The 13,971-nt window shown below is 37.5% G+C and overlaps 1 long non-coding RNA gene across 2 annotated transcripts in view; it reads right to left on the bottom strand.

Moving 5' to 3' along the window:
* Positions 1 to 752: 752 nt before the first annotated feature.
* Positions 753 to 13,971, bottom strand: part of LOC108500754 — a 125,971-nt gene continuing 112,752 nt past the window's right edge. For both annotated transcript variants that reach the window (XR_001875983.1, XR_001875982.1), the window contains exon 3: positions 753 to 913. This is a non-coding gene — a long non-coding RNA (uncharacterized LOC108500754). The remainder of the gene's footprint in view (positions 914 to 13,971) is intronic.

The raw sequence follows: 13,971 nt of genomic DNA, 5'->3' as shown, positions 1-13,971 counted from the left end.
CCCTAAAAGGAAGAATTATTTTGGGTTGGGCACAAGGAAAAGAGATTGAAAGTGGGGATATGCACATCCCCATAGTCTGACTCCATATGTGGAGCAAACATGCTTCTCCGAGAGCAGATGAAGTGCTGCGCATCAGTCATTCCTTCCTCACCTACTGGACCTTGTTATAACTGAAAACAATGGCAGTTCAGAGGGACTCTTCCTTTCATCTGTACCACAAAGCATGGGGGCTCAGGTAACTGGATATTTCTCCTCTGATTTCATACTTGCAATAGGAATGGGTCAGTACCATTCAAAAGAACACATCATATCTATTTTGGGAACATAAAGCACGTAAAGACTTTAACAGTGCAACACACAGGCTTGTCTTCTATTTACTCCTTTTTATATTTATTTACTTCAATGAGGTCATTGAAGCTAGCAAGAACTTTACAAATACTTTCATATTTCTCCATTTCTTATTAATCATGGAACTTCACATAAATAGACCTACATATCAACTGGAGTTGAAATGGGATTACATCAACACAGGAAAAGTAGGGAAACATGTTTTAGCTTCCATCAATTCAGTCAGAGAAAGCAGCATCAAGAGTTCAATTTTGTTTATACAAAATTTTCCTATATGATTCCCATGCACCATCACTATTTTGCAGCACAGAAAAGCATTTTAAGGTTTTTTTATTTTTATTAAAAAGAAAAACTTTCACGAAATTTAGGGGATTTTTTTCTTAAATGTTTGGTCGACTCTTGAATGTAATCTGAACTGGGGGACAAACCAGACCTGACAAAGTGCCTTTACATCACCTGCGTCTTGAAAGAACATACCAAAAAGCAGTCCAACTCTTTTTCTTAAAGTATAAATGTTCTTTTTTGTCAAGCTTGGTCCCGTGTGGAAGCTTCATTTAAATGTGACCTGCAAAGCAAAAATGAAAAGTGAGCACAAATTTCTACACTGAATATCACCAGGCTGTGGGGTGCAAGAAAACCCAGTACAGAAATAGCTGTAGTATTTTAGGGCATGGGCTTTTAGGGGAGATTCCTGACAGAAAGCTTCTCAACACACTGCAAAGATCCAAGAATTCATCCTACGTTGTTTCCAACTTGACTGTGTTGGTTAAAATAAGAATTTGTGGCGTCATTTTCTGAATGTCCACAGTGTCACATACTGGAACTTTTTCAGTAATCTATGCACAAGGAAATTTCACCAAGAAAAAGGAATTCAAAGTTATTTAAAAACATCTGTGATGAATGTCTTTTCCACTTTATCTAACACATGGTCTGAGAAGCCCTGGGAGACCATGGACTACATGTGTGTCAGGGAAAAGTAAGTAAAGCAAAACTACTGTCAGTATATTCAAATTCAGTGTCCAAAGTCTGCACCTCAACCAGGGAATGTATAGAAGCTGCTCGGTAGAAAAAGGTCATAAAAGCGTTGGTACACTTCCTGCAGGTGCCAGCACTCACTCAACGATGCTGAAGATGGAGCAGAACTTTTCATATCAGAGGGGAGCAACTTTTCCAGTTCCCTGTGAAAAAAAAAATGCAAGCAGAATTGAGTAGCAGATGCTGTAGATAAAAGAAGAGAAATCCGTAGAAATTGACTGGTATTGTCAGTTTTAAAGAAGGTGAGCGTACTGATAAGAAGCAGAAAAAATCCTGCTCATTTATGGCTTTGAGGCAGTGTTTTAAAACATTTGGGGCAAAACTGACAAAAAAAAGTAATGATGATTTAGCTATTTATATTTCTTTAAACAAATAATTTAGCTATTCCCCTATACTCAACAGTGGTGATGCTGCAGATCGAGTACTGCGTCCAGTTCTGGGCCCCTCAGTTCAAGAAAGACACTGAAATGATGCAGTGAATCCAGAGAAGGGCAACAAAGCTGGTGAATGGTCTAGAGGGTAAGTCCCATGAGGAGCAGCTGAGGGAGCTGGGGTTATTTAGCCTGAAGAACAGGAGACTCAAGGGTGACCTTATCACTCTCTACAACAACCTGAATGGTGGTTGTAGCAAGGTGGGCATTGGCTTCTTCTCAAAGGCAATTAGAGGTAAGATGAGAGGATATAGCCTCAAGCTGGGCTGGGGAGGTTTGGGCTGGACATCAGGAGGAATTTCTTCATGGAAAGGGCTGTCAAACATTGGAACAAACCACCCAGGGAGGTGGTAGAGTCACGATCCCTGGAGGTGTTCAAGAAATGACTGGATGCGACACAGTGCTATGGTCTACTTGACGTAGTGATGATCGGTCAAAGGTTGGACTCGATGATCTTTGAGGTATTTTCCAATCTATGTGATTCTGTGATTCTGTGATTTGGTTATTAAATGGATTGACACTCTGTGTAAATGCACCCTACTCTGTCATTCAGTGCTTTCCAGGAGACCACTTGCACAAGTGTGATGTGGGAAAGGGAATTAACATCCACGTCCTTGCAAGCATTTATATGAAGAGTAGTCCCTCCCTTTTTTCCCCACTGAAACTTGGCTCTCCCCTCCCCCATCTCAAAATCAGCATCTGCAATGTACCTCCACTGAACATGCCTGTAGTATTCCCACCCGTGTGTCATTTGCTGACACTAATTGAAAACAGAGACCTTGACAAAATGGTCTACATTGGGAGAAAGAAAACATTAGTGTCATTGTGATGCTAATAGAGGATGCTATAGTTAGACTGGGAGGAAAGCGGGGGGAGAGGTTATGTGTATGCACCTCTTTCGATTTATCCATGGCACTTCCATACATTTTTCATTTATGGGAAAGAAAAATGGTCTTTTTTTTCAAATTACCTTGATAATGCCAAAAAAGAAGAATCAGGCAAATGTTTCAGGCTTTCCACAGTTAAAAGAAAGCTGAATTTAAACTAAGGAAAAGTACAGGTTTTCTTATTTCAGCCTGTCCTTGAATCATTCTTTTAAAACACCAGCTCATTATAGTCAAAAGTCCTAATTTTAAGAATGTCTCCCATGGGGGATTCATCATCTCTTTGCTATTCATTTCATGAATGGTCTGGACCTTTTTTTTGATCAGCCAGGGTCTTCTGGGAATGAACCTTGAGGTGAAGGTGGATATACATTGTTTTTCTGCTATCGAGTTAGATTCCAAGCTGTCATAGTACATAAGAAGAAATTCCTGGAACAATCTGCCTCAGATATCCATAGGGAATACACATATGTGATTAATCCAACTGGCCACTGGGTGTGACCATTGCACCACACAAAAGCATCTGAGACTTTTCCAAAGACAGGTCTGGAAGGATTGGAGCCAGAAAAAAACATAACCTCTCGAGGTATGAGTAGACAACAGCAATGTCAAATAACTTTCTGTGCTCAGTTTTCATATGCTTTGTAGCATAATGTGGAGCCTCTCTCAAAAGTCAGACATATAGCATTTAAAATAACAGTGTAAATAAATTCCGTGAAAATCACATTAGTGACATTACCAGAGTCCCTTTTTCTTCTCCAAAGGAAAACTAATAAGTCTCTTAAAGATGCAGGTGTTTGACTGTGCTCACTGTAGCCACATTAATCAAATAAGCATATTCACAGGCAGAATGGCTTAACTAGACAATATCCAAAATATTAGTTCTCAATTACCTAGTTTGCAGCCAAAAAGGAAATATCCACTAAGAAGAACAGGAAAAATAAAATCTGCAATAAATTATTGATAATTATTTTTCTTCAAATCTGAGTTCCGTAAATATGAGACAAAAGAATTTTATCCAGAGGAACACCGCCAGATCTGTAGTTTGTGTCAGTCCCTTTCAAAGTGTTTCCCAATTTTATGTGCTATTTTATAGCATTTCTACTATTGAAAATTCCTCAAGTTTATCTATTAGATCATACATACTCTTTTATATTCTCAGTACAGATATAGTTAGATATACACACCAATTTGCAAGATCTGTTTTCCTGACCGTGCTCAGATTCAGTAGTGAAACGTTTGCATATTCCCTTGAGTTAGGCTGAAGTTCAGCAGTATCAGACCCTGATCAAAGAGTCAATGGTAGAATAACATCACCTTGATCTCTGAAAAACCTGTCAGTCCTGAGATTGCTCAAGCTTAGATTGGTTACAACTGCCTCGACAGGCAATAACTGAACAAAAAAAAAAAATCACCAAGAATATGACTGCGCTTTGTCTTTCTTTCACCCTTGGGTTAATACCCAGTGTGATGGTGAGTGGGTATCAACCATGATGAATGTTACAGGGTCATTTTTACCAACACATGGGTTTTCCCATGCAGGAGGAATCTGAAGCTATACTTGTGCAAAATATACAGAGCAAGGGTCTGAATTCAGATCTACCTTTCAGATGAATGGGAATGCCACTTCCCAGAAGCACAAAGTACATCACTGACTTCTGAAGGGATCTAACAATCACTGTGTGCTGGTTTTAAAGGGGAAAATACCAGTAGAGGAAGATAACCTCAGTTTCAGGCTTCTCTCTGTACCTTTATTTCTGATTTTTAAAGGTATGTTTTAATAAAAAAAAAAAAAATCATAACCAACTGATAGTACTACTAGTAGTAATAATAATAATAATAATATCAATAATATCAACAATATCATCTCAGTACCTAACAACTCATGCTGGAAATTATCCATATTTCTCAGACTGACTGTGTTTTTACACTAAGTGAGACACCTGGCATCTTACTGAATTTGTGATGAGCTGCCAATATTTTAACAACAGGCATTCAGCAAATACCACTTTGTCTATACATTTGCGCTAAACCTTAAACTAGGATACCATGAGTTCAGGGCTACAGAAACTATTTATTTATCTCCCCACTTAAACAAAAATATTTTCTCATAACCCTAGGCTAGGAAGGGGTAATTCTACTTGAAAAATAAACAAAATGTTCTTGATGGAAAGCTATACTTTCTACCTGAAAGCAAATCTACAATGGCCATATTGCTAGCATAACCCACAGTTCAATCGCTGCGTAATTTGAATGTAAAAAGAGAGAAGGTCTTTAGAAAATTCCTCATCCTTGGTGAAATGTACTAAGTTGAAAAGGAGGGGGGGGAAGCACTCCCTTCTGAAGTACCTTTATAGTCTCAAGGGAGAATGTTCTTTATAAGACAGGAAGATTTAGCAGGATTCAGGAAGGAGAGCAAGCACCCTCAGAAGCAGAGAAAACATCTTCCCATCTTTCAGCTTGGCTGTAAGGGACTCCTGACAACCCCACAGCTGCTTCCTCAAGCACATGCTTACTGAATAGCATGTGTGTGTGTGTGTGTGTGTAAAATAAATTCAAGATTTTTTTTTTGTCACAACAGCAAACAAGCAACAGAACCTCCCTTTGTCAACCTGTAGCATTTTATATACTGGGCTGAGTCTCAGGTTGGGGACCAGCTGCTGTCTTCACGAGTGGCAGCACCGCACAGTGTGACCACAGCCCAGGGAGGATCTCACCTACACAAGGGCATTCCTCCTGCAGCACACAGCTACCCAGCTACAACTGCAGCTTCACAAAATATAGTAAGAGGGAAGTATGGACAGGATAAAATAACCGCTACCATATATTTTATGTGACTGAGAGAGAAAAATGGAACCCAGAGAATGGCATCTGAGGTGCATCCTCTTGTCTGGTTTCTCCATCACCCTCTCCTTGACCATGCCATCACAAGGCTCTTTATGGACAGGGTGCAGAAGGCTTCTCTGCTCATCCAGAGGCTAGTTTAGTAGTTTTCAAGGAAATTACATGCATGTGTCCCATTTAATGGGTTTTGTACCTTCCATATATCACTACTTATTTAGTAGCTTATAAGAAAACTTCTACAATAGGCTGAATTTCAACAGAAAATAAAAGATTGTGTGCCTGACTGACAGCCCTCAGGAGGTGCTCAGACTCCAGATTTTCTTTACCTGTATGTTTCAACCATTTCAACTAGCTCATAGGATACCAGAGTCAAAAGCTTGGAAAAAGGGTGCAAAAAGTTGTGCTCATTGCTTTTTCTCTCATCAGTTTCCATGGCACAATATATAACCGACATTGGCAGGATTAATGTGCTAGTGATAAAGCAGTAGCCAAGAGACACAGTGATTCTGTAGTTGTGCCATATAAAATCAGAGTGTATAAAAAGATATCATCTACCAGAGACCTATTTTTGAGAACTGTTCAATATTAGAATGGCTCGTGCACAAGAAGTTCTTCTATCTTTGTGTTCAGTAAACTGATTTTATCTTGCCAAATGTAGGCCCAAAACGGAAGGTAAAAAAATCCCAAACAAACTAAAACCGCCCAAAAACAATCAAACAAACAACACACAAACATATACAAAAAATCCAAACAAATCTTTAAAATCAAAACACCCAAAACCCACACAAATCCCAAACAAACAAAAAGCCTCTTACATCCTGGTTCTTCCCATTCTTTTCATGTCTGTTCTATTTTGAATTGAGCTATCTTAATCTACACCCTTCACCGGGATGTGATGGTTTTGAACATTTTAAGGATGAGTATTGGGAGAGAGAACAATAATTCCAAAATAAACCTTTCAAAAAACTTTTACTCTCTAAATGATCATTCCAAATAAATTTTGAATAGCTGCTTGGTAGAATCTATTCTGATTCTAATTTTGGGGATATTCACAATCTATTCATAATCTATTCACGTCCTAATTTTGAGGAGATAAGATTTCGTGTCACTAGAAAGACATCCTTCAAATACAGAACCTTCATATTTCATGTTGAAAATTCTGAAATATTTCCAGGTGCACTGCTATGTCAGGTCCTTATAGCAAGAGTCTGTAATTTGAGGCAGGAACAAAGGTGGCAGAAAATTCTACACATCAACTCTATTTCATATTAGTACATAGTATTACCCGTGAATTAACATTTCAGTGCTTCAGAAGTTACTGTCTTGCCTATAAAATGTTGTAGATATTAAAGTTAGTATGTTAGCCATGAGATGAATAAACACACAAACCATTACAGTTAATTTCCATACAGAAAGAAAATTAGTTACCTAATGCAATGCTAAATTGCACATAAAAATTCTATAGCCCTTTACCTTCAGAAAAAAAGGGGGCAAACACCAAGCTGATGAGTTCACTGATTTGGAGTTAAATTTTCTGCTAGTATAGATCCCATATAATTCTGTGAAGTTCTGTCATTAGAGAATTTCACATTGATGGAAAAGTTTTATTCAACAGAAAAAATTTATTTCTATTTCAGTCGTCTGCAAGCACATAACCACAATCAGTTGAAGTGGAATCAAGTCCAAGGATAAGTGGAGAGAAACAAAATTTCACGATCCTCTATTGTCATAGGAAGATATTTCATCTCCTAATTTTTCTGACATCTGCACATAAGGGATGAGGGATAGTGGGAGACTTTTGGAAAATGTTCTTCATTGGGTTTCCATCAGTTTGAAGGGAAAGAATATATCTTGCTATGGTTGTGCCCAACCTCCAGCAAACTGAACGCTACAGTGTTTCAAGAGAACCGTCTCCTGCAAAACACATAGGGGAAAAGAGCAAGACAATTATATTTGCAGTAGAGGCCCTTTATTATGTGTCATCTTGGTTTTGTTTTGTAAAGAGAAAACACAGGCTTCATCAATACCTGAGGACTGGTAGCAGTCCTCAAGCTCACACTTGACAAAGCATTTAGCCATTCAGAAAACCCAGTTTGCAACCAGTGCCATTGTCAGTTGGCTGATCAGCCATTTGGTTTCTTTTAACACGTGCTTCATTCCAAAAGTATCCTCGCAAGGTGTAGTTTCAAAGATTGCATTCCTTTTAAAACCTTTTTGTATTTTCATCTTTTCTGTTAGTTTGTTAATGTGTTATAAATTTCCTTTGCCTATATTCCATGTGTCTCAGCTGCTTCTGTTATCTTTCTTACATGGAATGACAATAAACAGATGTAATAGCCTAGCTGAGAACATGCCATTGATATATACAATAGTTTTACATTTCTCTTTATTGCTCTAATGTTTTACCTGCATTTCCAGCTATCACATCACACTAAGCACATATTTTACTGGGCTGTCTACGATGATTCCCCACTCTTTCATCCAAGTGATGCTCATGAATGCAGCACTTCTATAAGCATTTTGAATGTGTACTATCTTGCATTTATCAATCCTGAAATTCAGCTGTTTCTCTTCTGATTACCTGCATACTTGTAACGTCTCTGAATCATTCTCCTTTAATACAAACAGACATTAATATCTGCAGTATCTCTCAATTTGATCACCTCACCATTGTTTCAGGTCAATTGCTTCAAATAAGTCTCTAAGAAAAGAAAAATACCTGAAAATTGTGTGTGCAACTATTTTTTTTTTATCCTCTCCACTAGTTCTTTTTTCTTTCACCTTTACTTTTTTTTCACCTTTGCCCATTTAGGTTTAAAAAAGTTTTCCCAAATGTTTCACTTCTCCCCTTCAAAAGAGTCAAGGAAGAGATGATTCAAGATGACAGAATAGGAAACACTTGTCTCTGTATTAAATAAATCCAGCACATTCCAACGATTAAAAATTTTTTCCTCTTTCAGCTTATATGTCTGAGGTATTTGTGATGTTCAGGGCTATGAGTCCTGAAGGTGCTGAATACTTTGAATCTGATTTTTTAAATAAAAAACTAATCATATGGTTAAATTTACATAAAAGGATGTTCGGTTACTTTGCATTTCCTACTCATCTATAACTGGGAAAACTACTGAAGACTATGAGCAAAATCTCTCTCTTGTTTGGGTTGAAAAGTACACAATATAATGGTGTTAAAATAAGTTATATAGTAAGTTTCAGGACAGAATAAACAAAAGTCTTGTAATCTACTTTATGTTGTAGACAATGAAACAAAACATCTCAAAAAAGTAAGTCTTGAGGTATATGATGTTTGGAAATATTGTTCACTGAACTTGCCAAATTGTATTTGCACTGTCACCAATTTTGGAGAAACTTAGGGGCCTTACGAAAAGAACAAGAAAACAATTGCCTCCAGAAGGCCAGACACTTATTCCCAGACTCTGAACAACTTAGACTTTATCTCAAAGTGCACAGACCAGACCACATGACACTCAATTCATCTACAGCCCCACTGCCCTACTTGTTCAAATGCCATTATATTTTACTCCAAATGAAAATAGGGTTTGATTTAGAATCATAAAAATGACCATTTTTCAACTAAGGATGGTAGAACACAGGACAAACTCAAAACTATTTATAGAGGAATTGCTTTACCAGTATGTAATCCCATCAAAATGAAAGGCGATAGCCTTCGAACAACAGCTGGACAAATATTATCCAACATATACATTTTCTTAATTAATTTTTACCTTTTTTCTCAACTAATTTATTAGAGTAATTTTTCTTTTTGTAGCAATCAGCCAGCTGCATAGTTCTGCAAATACTGCTCATGGAGTAAATCACTTGATGGATAATGATTTTCATAAAAACATTTACTTGGCAAATATTTTTTCAGATAATTGAGAAGCTCAGCTTTAAAAATCATGCAATAACATTGCATAGTCATTTTAGACAGGCATAAAAAAAACCTTTAAGTGAAATTATAGGAAGAATTTTACACAGCAGGAAGTAATTAGCCAAATGGAAATATGGCTAAAATGGTGAGATCAAGACTTTTAACTGGTGAAAAGTTGTTCATGTTCTTTAATTGTTAAATATGCTCTAAGATCTTGCCTTATATCTCATCAAAAGAATCTTTAACCAGGTCTATCTGTACTTCTGAAGAAATTCTCTCTTTTGAAAAGGCTTGGCTTGCACAAGACTTTAGCTGAACAAATCCCATTAACAGCAACGAGAGTCACTCTGCTAAATCCCCCATGCCCCGAACAGAAACAACTCTGTAAGTAATGTGCAAGTTTGTACTCCTCTGAAAATGGATAGATGTGAGATAGAATGGAAACAGCTTCTTTTGTCACAGATACCTGATAATTTTTAAGTGTAATGCACCCTCCTGGAGGAGAGGGGAGGGAAGGGAAAGGAAGGCAAGGCAAGGCAAGGCAAGGCAATGCAAGGGAAGGGAAGGGAAAACTGAAAAGAGAAGGGAAGAAGGGCAAGAAAAAGGGACAAAACAGGGAAGCTGGATAAACAGGAAAAATAAAGTTATAACAAAACAAAGGTCACCGCCAATACCTTCCTTCAAATACACCTGCATTTTGTTTTCCAAAGGAATTCTCCAGGCTGCCTAGCCTCATCTTTCTTTTGAAGTTCCTTCTGGAATTGACTCTTATCTAAGCCATTCACGCATCTCTATTGAAATACTCAGAAACAGAGCAAGGTGTGAAGAGGAACAGAAGATTAAGCAAGGCTGCAGAAAATACTCACTTATTCATCTTTCAAAGGCGATAGAAAGGGAGTCGAGCACATCTTTATTCTTCTGTGAGAGGATGCTATTGTTCATCTTGTTCTAATTATGAAATTTGAACTTAAAAGGAAGAAAGAGAACACCCCTGTGACAGTGCACAGTACATATTCCCGGAAATAATTCTTATAGAGGTATATGTCAACCCTATGTATCCAAGAATGACCCAACAGTCACAAAGCAACACACAGAAATATTTGATACAATCTACAAAGCTGCACTTCTTGATCTATTTTTGTTCCAAACAGATTAGAGAACTGTGTGGCAGAAGAAGAAAACACAGCTAATCTTTCATGACTGCTAGACAGTGCTGCAGAAATGTAATTGCAGAACCAGAAAATTCATGAAAAGAATGCCATGCCATTTACCACAATTCAAAATTAATCTAATTATTCCTTAATCATACAAAAGAGAATGTTCCTCAAGCACAAATAAAAAGAAAATATAAGCATCGGGTCTCCACTAAAAATCCATGCAATTTGTAGAGTGGATCTTTTCTTAAAAAATAAAATATAATAAGAAGTCACTGAGATTTTTCCACTCTGACAATCCATCGGTCTGCTAATATTGTCATCTCCTCCTTCCATCCCTATTAAAAAAAAACCCACTTTTAGAAAATGTGAACATTCCTATAGGTCTAAAGCCTAAAGGATGGAGAAAGAAAGGCCAATGTTGTATGAACATCTTGAGTAAGTCTGAGTTCATTGCTTTCCAAAGCACTATTCTGCAAATCTTTGATTCAGATATAAGTGGCACTTTCATCACTAGGTGAAGCGCTTGAAATGAGGAGAAATACAAAGGGGCTGAGGATGTTAGCTCAGAATAAGGTACTTCTCTTCTGTCTAGTAACTGAGTGTGACATTGACAGTTTTGCTGTAGATGTTTGAATTGGAAACAACAACATCTGTATATTTTAAAAGCCATGAAATAAAGTTTTCATTAGCTATTGCACATCCAGCAATATCTCAGGACAACATGCTTGTCTGCTCAGGCATTTCCAAAGTTTCCACAGAGGCTAGATTGGTGGGAGTTTTTTCCTTTCTCTTTCTCTTCCCACCCTTGCACCCAACCAGACTGGACTAAAAACTCTGACATCAACTGGGATACATAAGGAAGGCACAGATGTTATCATTTGCAGTTTAATGAAAATTAGTTTCTTATTTCTGTTCACTAATTTCTAGAAGATTCTCAGACACGTAGTGCTGTCCAGGATTAGATCTGCCCTGTTTCTCCACTGGGCTGCAACCCTTTCTATTTGCTCCTTCATTCAGAGATGTTACGTCATGCCCATGAAGTGTGAGATGCACAGAGGTGTATCCTGCTTCAGTCTGGGGCCATGTACCTTGCACTTGTGAGCATTGCACCCTCTTTTCCACAAGAATTCAGTTCACATTAACAGGGAAGAATACAACCCTGGCTTTTAGTTTCCTACAGTCAAAACATCTGTAGAGGAAGAGTCTTCTTCAATGACTCTTCACCTGAAGGTTAGTAACATTCAATACCTTCCATTGATCATGTATGTCACAAGAGGAACAGTGGATAATAAACACCTCAGTTCTTCTCTGTCTCTGATTCTGAATATCCTCCTCCAGAAAACCTGACTTGCAAGCTTGTTCCATCAGTCTTAGTTCAGAATCAATTTGTCTTCTACTGGATTCATGTCATCCATATATTCTTCCATAATCATCTTCTGCAGCCCCATTGAATTAGGACTTTGCCTATCAGCTGACTGGAGAATACATTTTTACTCCCATGGAATAAATTGAGATAAGCCAATTTGTTTTTAAAAAATATGAGGCTTTATTATACCAGCTTTAGACAAAAGGTGCCTGGTAGAGTTGGAGTCACTTTAGAGTGGGAACAATTTACATTTTATTGTTTAAATAAAGAAAACAACAGCACTACAAAACTGAAAAAGAGGTTTCTAATTCACTCAGTAGAATCCAAATGTGGAAGATTTTGTCTACCTACAAGCAGACAATGGTGCAACATAACTGGCTCCCTTCTATGATATGTGGGTGAAAAATTTTGCATTTTAGTTGCTGCACAGCCCTTCTCACCTGTGTTTGTGCAGGACTGTAACCCTCTTCGTAGCAGCCAATCCTAGTTTTCCAAGTGACCGCTGATGTTAGGTAGCTTTTGTATCTGCTAATAAAGACTCTTTTTGGCCTTACAGATTTGCCCCACACTAGCAGGACCATGGTCCTTTCTGAAGTTCAGATTCCATTTTACTCTGGAGTAGAGAAGCTTCTTATAGGAAGATGGTTTGCTGACAGATAGTGCATCTGTAATAGGTATCACTGGAGTTTCAGTTACATCCCTGCCATTGCAGCATAGCTGACCTTGTATCAAAATCTCATACTTTAAAATGAAAGTTCCCTATTTACTTTACAAATCACTGTTTCTTTTAGATGCTCATAAGAAGCTAATAAAACATCTTAATGAGCTTTGTGTCACCAACATAACCCCCTGTCTTCTGCAGGAATAATATCAAATGTACTTATAAGCAATTATTATCCCACACAGCCTGAATTCAAAACAAAATTCTTGAACACAAAATTTTATTGGAAACAATTTAAAAAAACATGAGCTATGTTTAATTATCTAGAATATCATAATGCTCAGAGTCCCTAGCTGAAACAGGCATCTTGTTGTGATATACTATATAGAACGACATGGTAGGAGATAGTTGCCTCAGATTACAGTCTAGCTGAACAGGGTGGCAGAAACCGAAAACGTGAACAGACTAAATGATTTGACCCTGTTCAACAGCTCTGCAGTAAACAGGACCCAGCTCCCTTGATTCCTCTGTCAGCTGCTACTATTTGGCTCCCATTGCCTTTGCACTGCAAGAAGAGACCGATTGTCAGTATGGGTACATCCACAAGCGTCTATACATGACCAAATTAGCCATGTATGTTATGTGAGTGAATCTGTATACACTTACAGTTCTGAAACATGCACATACAATCTCAAAAATATTTGCTTGGACTACAGAAGAATTCAACATTTCTTTTACTGTGGTAGTCTATTTAAATATCTTAAAAGGTGAAGGCTAATCAGGTTAGAAATAAATTGAAGAAAATATTATCAAAATCATATACAAACACAGAACATCTGGGGGAGCTTTCAAGCCTAAGGTCTTAAACAGAATGTGACATCAACATAGAAAATGAACTTTTCCAAATTTTGTCACTAAGTTCCTAGCCAAGGAATCCTATCCTATTCCATTTCTAGACAGCTAAACCTTTCCATTCTCAAACATGTGATTAGCCCAAATTCTTAAAGCAAGCATGTCTCAGAATGATATAAATAAAGCAATACAACAGTTACTGGCCCACATAGCAGCTGGACCAGATGGCATCTCTATACATTTTTAAACAATGCAGTGTAATGCTGTATTAACACATCTACTTGCATAAGTATATGTAGATATACAAGACAATAACAATACTTGACACTAATCCTGAGTACATCAGCATGGAAAATAACTAGCCTTCTAGAGGCTAGCAAGAGTGCTCAACAGTGATGGTAAAATATTATTATATTTATATGATAAAAAATTTCTACCTCTTTGGCTGACATTATTCTCATTAACTTGCTAAGCATTGCTTACCAGTATGTCACCAACATCAAT

Source organism: Lepidothrix coronata, unplaced genomic scaffold (assembly GCF_001604755.1).
Source record: "Lepidothrix coronata isolate B3197 unplaced genomic scaffold, Lepidothrix_coronata-1.0 Scaffold94, whole genome shotgun sequence".
NCBI classification, from domain to species: Eukaryota; Metazoa; Chordata; class Aves; order Passeriformes; family Pipridae; genus Lepidothrix; species Lepidothrix coronata.
Note: the sequence above shows the minus strand (reverse complement) of the source record. Positions and strands in the feature narration are given on the sequence as shown.